Source organism: Mus caroli, unplaced genomic scaffold (assembly GCF_978045245.1).
Source record: "Mus caroli unplaced genomic scaffold, Mus_caroli_1 scaffold_16, whole genome shotgun sequence".
NCBI lineage: Eukaryota > Metazoa > Chordata > Mammalia > Rodentia > Muridae > Mus > Mus caroli.
Window position 1 is genome coordinate 40,195,313 of NW_028227271.1, and position 7,768 is coordinate 40,203,080.

The following is a 7,768-nucleotide window of genomic DNA, read 5'->3' on the forward strand; positions in this document are numbered from 1 at the left end:
GGAACCAGGGCTTAGGACAGTTAGCAGAGTCTCCAATGGGGCATTTCTCTTGGCAGTTCTGGCTCACTCTACCTTTTCAGGTAGAGTCCTCCACAATGGCCTAGGGACACCACATAGCATTTGGAGACCCACAGAACTATATCAGGGCAGTCACCAACCTTGGTTGTCACTCACCCACCAGAGCGTTCCTGCAGAGCTTTCTTTCAGGGAAGTAAAGGACAGCTTCACGTGACCAAGCAGGGACAGGACAAACAAACCCAAAGAGGAAGCAGGACACTTGGTCAGAGAGCCTGCATCTGCACTGCTGGCCTGTTGGACTGGGACTCTGCAGTGTTACCCTACAGGGCATCCTAAAGCAGCCCACAACCTGCAACAGGGAGTGCTACATGGGCTTGGCCAGGGCACTGGGTAACAATGGTTGGCTCCAGAACTCAGGCTTTACCCTCCCATGGGGACAAGGAAGGGTTGTGTCCCCTGTTCCAGGAACCCCAGGAGAGCTCAAGAACTGCTGGGCCCGATGCAATTATGCATAAGAGTCTTTTTATCATTATGAGCCAGACTCAGATTGCATACCTTCCCACCGTGCAGGACAGGGGTGCAACCCTGAGCCTAAAAGGCTTGGCACTTATAGAAAGCATAGTTTGAGATTCTTTGGAATTTAGGGTGAAGGGGAAGGTGACAAGGCAAGTCATTTTTCAAACAGGATGCCTGTTTGTTCCTGCAGCAGGGTGAATCACATGGCTGGGAGGGGACTCTTCTGACCTAAGGAGTATCGTGATGGTGCTTCTCAGGAACTAGTGTGTGTTTTATGGCTGGCTATCGCTGTCTGCGACCTCTCATTACTGTCCTTTCATGATCTGAATGTGGGGTCTGAATCTTGGACACGAATCTTCCCAAGGATGTTTGGATTTTGGGTTTCTCTTCCAAGGACAGGTGCCAAGTGCACCTGGCAAGTGCTTAGCCATTTCTCAGTGACAATGAGGTGAGGGATGTGGGCATTTGTCTACTCAAGCTGGCTCCATTTGCCCCTTTTTCCCACTCCGAGGCCCAGCAGAGAGATCCAGTGGCCAGAGTGAGTGCTGGGAGCTGGAGCCATCCAGGCAGTTTCCAGATGTGTCTCTGGTTTGGGACATGGATAGGGGCAGCAAGGTCCACTGTGTCTCTCTGCTCATTGTCTGACTACAGATATGCAGAAAGTCTTTGTTCTAATGGGATAACAAGAGTCCTTTGGTAGAATTCATCCCTACTGCAGGGCAGGCAGGGGCAAGCTGGGTTTCAGCCTCCCCAGCATGACTCCAACAGCATTCTATAAAAATCAAGTCTTTTTGGGTGTCCTGAGCTGCATACTGCTCAGCCAGTGGGACAGGGGAGGTAGGACATTCTTTCTGCTCCTCACTCCTTGCTGGTATCTGTCTGCTGGTAGGGGGTGGGTAGGGTAGGGAGCAGGGATAAATAGGCTTACCCCAGCCGTCTTCTTCCACCACCAACTGCAGAACCCTGTAGGCAAGTACGCTGCCCTGTGGAATGCTCACCATTTTCTCTGTGTCCACATGACTCTGCCCCTGTACCTGTAAGGGAGGCAGGGAGAAAAGGATAGCAGCTATCTATCCAGCCTCCAGAAGCTTCAGCATTGGAGGCAGACATGAAAACTACCAGGGTCTTGATGACAAGATTCCTGGAGGGCTGGATTGATAGGTAGGTGAAGGTGAGGTCAGACAGACCCCCTATGTGCAGCAGGGACACAAACTATGCTTGTGTAAATTGTTTCTAGGAATCCTAAGGCACTTAGAACTCAAACAATGGACCTGGTTTGGTCAAGTTCTAAGAAATCACACAATGGAGACACAAACACAGAAGTGGATGCTCACTGTCAGCTATTGGATGGACCACAGGGCTCCCAATGGAGAAGCTAGAGAAAGTACTCAAGGAGCTAAAGGGATCTGCAACCCTATAGTTGGAACAACATGATGAACTAACCAGTACCCCAGAGCTCTTGTCTCTAGCTGCATATGTATCGAAAGATGGCCTAGTCGGCCATCACTGGAAAGAGAGGCCCATTGGACTTGCAAACTTTATATGCCCCAATACAGGGGAATGCCAGGGCCAAAAGAATGGGAATGGGTGGGTAGGGAAGTGTGGGGGGGGGTATGGGGGACTTTTGGGATAGCATTGGAAATGTAATTGAGGAAAATACGTAATAAAATAAATAAATAAACAAACAAACAAATAAATAAATAAAAAAGAAATCACAAAATGGAGACACTAGTGAGCTCCGTCCTATTAAATATGTTACACTCCTTTTTGGATACTCACTTGGAAAATGCTCAGGTGCAGGCACTGGTGTATGGCTGGTTTATCTATACTCCACACAGCCACGAAGCCCCTTTCACCCATTTTCCACTTGGCAACTAGGGCTTAAAGCAGTAAAGGCATGGAGAAAGTTGGCCCTGAAAGGCAGACTTTTATGATGTTTGTCCATTGTCACAGCCTTCTGCCTTTTCTCTCAGGCAAGAACTATGTAAAGCACCGTAATAAAATTACATTTTCATCAGGCAACATGGTTATCCTGGATACAGGTCACCCCTGCAGCAAGATGTGGCCACAAAGCCAAGTTCTGGCTGACAGGACACAAAAAGAATTTCTTCCCCATTCTCTTGTGTGGTGTGCGATGTATATGATAACTGGATACCATAACCATGTTGACACATTAGGTCAAAGCCACACATTGGATGACAGAATGGAAAAAAAGAAAGAACAGATCATTTAAAACTGTGTGTAGTACTACTGGGGCTTTTTGGCTCCTGTCTAGATTTTTGTGAAAGGGCAAAATGCTTTTCTTCTTTTTGGTGATTACTATTTTTGAATTTCCCCTCACTTGCCAGCAAAGAATTGGAGGTCTTGGAATTCCTGGGATTCTGAGTTGTGGCACTAAGTGCTGTGTCCTGGGGAAACCCTACTTTTGGCAATCTGGGAAGGCTGATCACCTTATTCTAGAACCCAGTCTTAGGACATTCAGTATCTCCACGGATTACAATGTTGTAAGAAGGAACCAAAAGGAAGCCATTTTGAATAAAACTTCTATTTTGGATAGGAATCAAATAAAGTTTAAGTTCCCAAGACCTTCCTGGGTAACTGACATCTGCTTGGCAGGAAGAGACGTGTACCTGGATAAGTAGCATCCTGGTTAACAAGCTGAGGCATGAAAGGTAGGCAAGTTACCACACCACAGTGAAATAAACCAACCAATAACAACAGGATAAATGTACCACAAATAAATGTTTCCTCTAACCCTGATCCTGATTGTTGGAAAATGTAACTGTAACTTGGCACAGATATTTGTGATTTTGAAGCCTAAAAGCTCTATAACATTCTGACTTCTGGTTGCAGTTCAGCTCATGAGTCTGTTCTTTGCCCCTGATCCATCACTATTGGCCTGATTACAATAAACCTTTCTTTTCTGCGTAGGCCTAGTGTTTGAGTTGTGTTGGATCTACCTTGGACCCCTTAACAATATCAGCAATAAATGTTTACTTCCTAGATACGGTCCTTGTCCCAACTGCCTGCCCCATTGCATGCGCTGGGTCAGAAGACCATCGCTCTCCTTGGGGAACATGTGCTTAGAAGGCATGTGATGAGCGTCAGCACTTGCAGGCTATGCTGCTGTCCTATGGCTTGACCAAATGTGTACTGAAAACACATATCAGACTTGAACTTGAACCCCACCTCTCACTGGCTGTGGTTCTCAGCAAAGAGCTTCTTTGTGTCCTGGTTTCCTCAGATTGGAAAACAGACTTAACAGACACAGCTCCTGGAATCATCGGGAGGAATGGATGAGGTCTGTTGAGTGCTTACAGGCAGTACTCCATCATGGGAGGGAGGCTTTCTCTGAAAGTGGTACCTACCTGTAGGCACATGCATTCCTGGGCATGCTTAGGGGATCAGCAACCTGGGCCTGCAGCTAACAGGTGGGAGGCAGAGCTTCTCAGAACCTAGAATGTTCATGTGATGTCAGCCTTCCCTTGTGAGGGGTGAAGTAAATGACCTAAAAATGGGTGCTTATAACCACCTGTGCAAATCTTCCTACTGTGAAGGTCACATGCAGGAATCATCCGGAAAAACTCAAACAAAACCAGTGATTGTGTGCGATTTCAGACCCATGATATAGGCATAGGGGCTTACACTGTGGTGCATATGTAACACCAGGTACCTGGGAGGTAGACATAGGAGGTCATTTGGGTCCCGATTGGGCAATATATTAAGACCCTGATTCAAAACAGAGGGAAGGAGGGGACCCTGGTGTGTGAACATGAGAAGCCTCAATAAAACCTGTGCAGGCAGAGCTGAGACCATGTCATCTTCCAAGGCCTGGGTTCCCCTTCAGGGTAGGGAGACTTCTAGATAGAGCATCTTCATGAAGTTGATGATATCCGTTTTTCCAACCTCACTGCCCACCATTGGCCCACTCTGGCACAATGCACACCTGACCATGGCCCAGCTGTAGGAGGGACAGCTGCCCAGCTCCTAGCATGTGGCTGTGGCTCTGAAGCATGGCATCTTGCAGGGTCTCCACAGCCTCCGTTACCACGTATAGACTCTCCCTCTCCTTCCGGCTTTGTAGCTCCTGGAGGAAGGAGGGCCTAGGCGACCTCAGTTTCCTGGAAGGCACAGAAAGCAGAGAAGATCTGAGCTGGGAGGGGCATCTGCACTGCTGGGGAGTCCCTCCTGACTTGGTGCTCTCTGCACTGATCTCAGTAGCTAGGGAGAAACGATGTGCTGGCCTGTGTGGGGGTGAGAGGTCTGCTGTGTAAAGTGAGTGGCAGTCAACTGAAAAGGGGAAACTGAGGAAAGCCAGGAACAGTTCTCTTCAAGGTTTCAGATGTCCAAACATAGCCCCACATGAGATTTAAACATTTGGGAGATAATATTAAAATGGATGAAAGGGTCCCAAATTGCTAACCTGGGAAACCTGGCAGCAACGGAGTATCCACCAGCTTCAGGCAGGTGTCTCCAGTTTGCTGTAGTTGTCACCACTCCCTGTTGCCACACACTTCTATAGTTTAGTTTACTTTCCTGGCTCTGGATGCTTCTGGCTTGAGTCTCCGAGTCTGCATGTGGGCCTAGGGCACACTCCCATGGGTCTACTGTCTCATGGGTCTTCCCAGGCTGTGGACTGGCTGCATCCTTGGCTTTCCCTTATACCCGGAGTTACTGTGGCCATCCTACCTATCTTGGAGTCCAGCTGCCCACAAACCTTCCTGGCTCTCACCTCTTCTCTAGCAGCATCTCCCAGGTGCAAGGGGAGACCCAGAGTGTCTGCACAGCCAAGGCAGAGAGGCGGGTGGTCTTGCCACTTCCGGTCACCTGGCCCTGCAGCCCAGTGCTCAGGCTCAGAGCCCCTGTCAATCCTCCTGCCTCCTTCTCCCAGGTGTAGATGGGCCTGCTGTGGTTCACCTCTGCAGAGAGAGAAGGGAAAGCTACAGGTGCCTGGCAAGGTAAGGAGCCAGGTTGTAGGGTGGCTCATAGTGCAGTTTTGGCCTCAGCCAGGTCTCAAAATGGCTGTCACCACCTATACATTGTGTGTGCTTTGCAGAAGCCACTGAGCGCTCAAAGCCTCAATATTCTCATCTACATGCAGGGAAGAAAGAGCATCAGGGCTTCCTCTGAGGAGGGGGTTGAGGATCAAAAACAGATTAAACAATGTGTGTGTGTGTGTGTGTGCATGTGCGTGTGTGTGTGCGTGTGCGTCTGCGTCTGTGTCTGTGTCTCTGTGTGTGTGTGTATGGCATGAAAGTAGAAAGAGGAAGAAATCTAAAGGGGGGAAGGAAGAACAGGGGTAAAGGCATGACATGACATGAAAGCAGAAGGAGCACTGTCTGGGAGGAAGGAGCCCAGCAAGAGGAGGGGGAGTGCTGTGGGAAGGTACAGAAATATGAACAAATTAACAGATGTGTGTGAAATGGCAGGAAGGGCCACTCTGCCGACCACAGTTTGATCCTTGGGACACTCATGGTGGAAAGGAGAGAACTGACTCCTGAAAGATGTCCTCTGACTGCACATCAGTACTGCGGCACACATATGCCCAACACACAACACCCACAAAGAGTAAATAAATGTAAAACAAACACCAAAAAATCTCTTAAAAAGAAAAGGCCATAAAGAAATCCACTGTTTTGTATTCTTAACTTAGACAATTAATAAAAACCAAATAATGATTTGCTTATATTACAAGGAGGAACACAGGGGGAAAAAGAGCGTCTCTCTGGTACCTCCAGCCACATGACATGGCTATGGGGCCCTGATTCTGCTAGCCTCACCCAGAGGTTTCTGTTACCAGGGCAGCACACTGTTCAGTGTCTAGGCACAGTCATCTGCCTCCCTTGGGAGTCCCACTTCACTCCCCAGCAGCCTCTTGGGAGATACCTGGGTCAGGACAGCCAGGCTCCAGCACATCCAGGAGGGAGAAGTCTGTGGGGATGAGGGGTGTGTCCCAAGGCCAGAGGTAGCTCTTGTGCTTCTTCCTCACCAGGCAGAAGGGGCGCAGGCGCTGTGAGCTGCTGAGGCTTTCCACAGGCACCAGCTCACCCTTCCTGCCCAGCTCTCTCACCAAGGCTCTTGGTGCTCCTCAAGAATAAGGAAGGCATGCTCCTTGAGAGGCAAGGAACAATACCATTCAGGGCTGGATGGGGAAGCCTCTGTGATAGCTGCAAGCTGGGTGGGAAACAGAAACACACAAAGGTTGGGAGCCCAGGCTGACTGCCTGAGTCCCACTGATCACCCCAGAGATAGGTTGCAAACTCTGGTCTTAGAGTAGAAGCCACAGCTGGCCAAAACCACCTTCTAGGTTCCCCTGCTATACAATGGAGGATTCTGAGAAGCTCAGGACAACAGCCATACTTCTCTGGGTGACAGGGCTGTTCCTTTAGGAACACCACTGAATACCTCTGTGCCACTTAATGCTGTGGTTTAGTTACATTTAGAAAATGCCACCTCAACGCATCTCTGCAAGGACTCTGTTAATAACTGTGAAGACCTTCAGCACTGGCCTAGCTCCATGCACAACAGCTCTGCATCCTGGCCCCTCTTTCTTACCCAAAGGCATTGGGGACACAGTTGTGGTTTACAGAGGGAGGAGTTGGGTTGAGAAAGGAACAGGAACTCTACTTGCCTTCTCTGTGATTGTACAAATTCCTATGTGGAAGGACTTAGGGTGTGACCCCAGATTCTTCTCATCTCCAGTCGCATTTTATCATGTCTTTCTTGCTGTTGAAGCCACGACCTCCCTGAAGTGGGCTCTGGGATGCTCCTGTCGCATTTGTGCCGGGCAGGGCGTTGATATTAGGATGATCCTGGGGCTGTGGAGGGGGGTGGGAGAAAAGAAATTAGGGCAGGTGGGAGCTGGTCTAGGGGTGACTGGGAGGCTGGAGAAGAGAGCCTGGCACACAGCCCTGGTGATGGCCAGGGGTGCTGGCTTCACCTCTCTCTAGAGTAATTCCTAGGTTCCACAGTCACTTTGAGGGATTCAGAAGAGAATGTCTGACTTATTTAAAAATAGGAAGAAGGGAAATTAAGCCTTTCAAGTATGTCACAATACAAAAAAAATGGTATATTATATTTTTTATCCCAACAGTACTAAATGACAATTTATAATATGTCTGTGGTAGCAGGGTTTCAATAAAGAGAAATCAACTGGATCCTCCAACATCACCCTCCTGGCACCTAGAAGAGAGAGGAGGAGAGGAATCTGGGCCCTAGTGCTGGACAATGGCGA

General features: G+C 48.9%; 1 pseudogene; it reads right to left on the minus strand.

Annotated features, from left to right (window-relative positions):
- Positions 1 to 166: 166 nt before the first annotated feature.
- LOC147000764 (gasdermin-D-like) lies at positions 167 to 7,308 on the minus strand (annotated as a pseudogene).
- Positions 7,309 to 7,768: the final 460 nt, after the last annotated feature.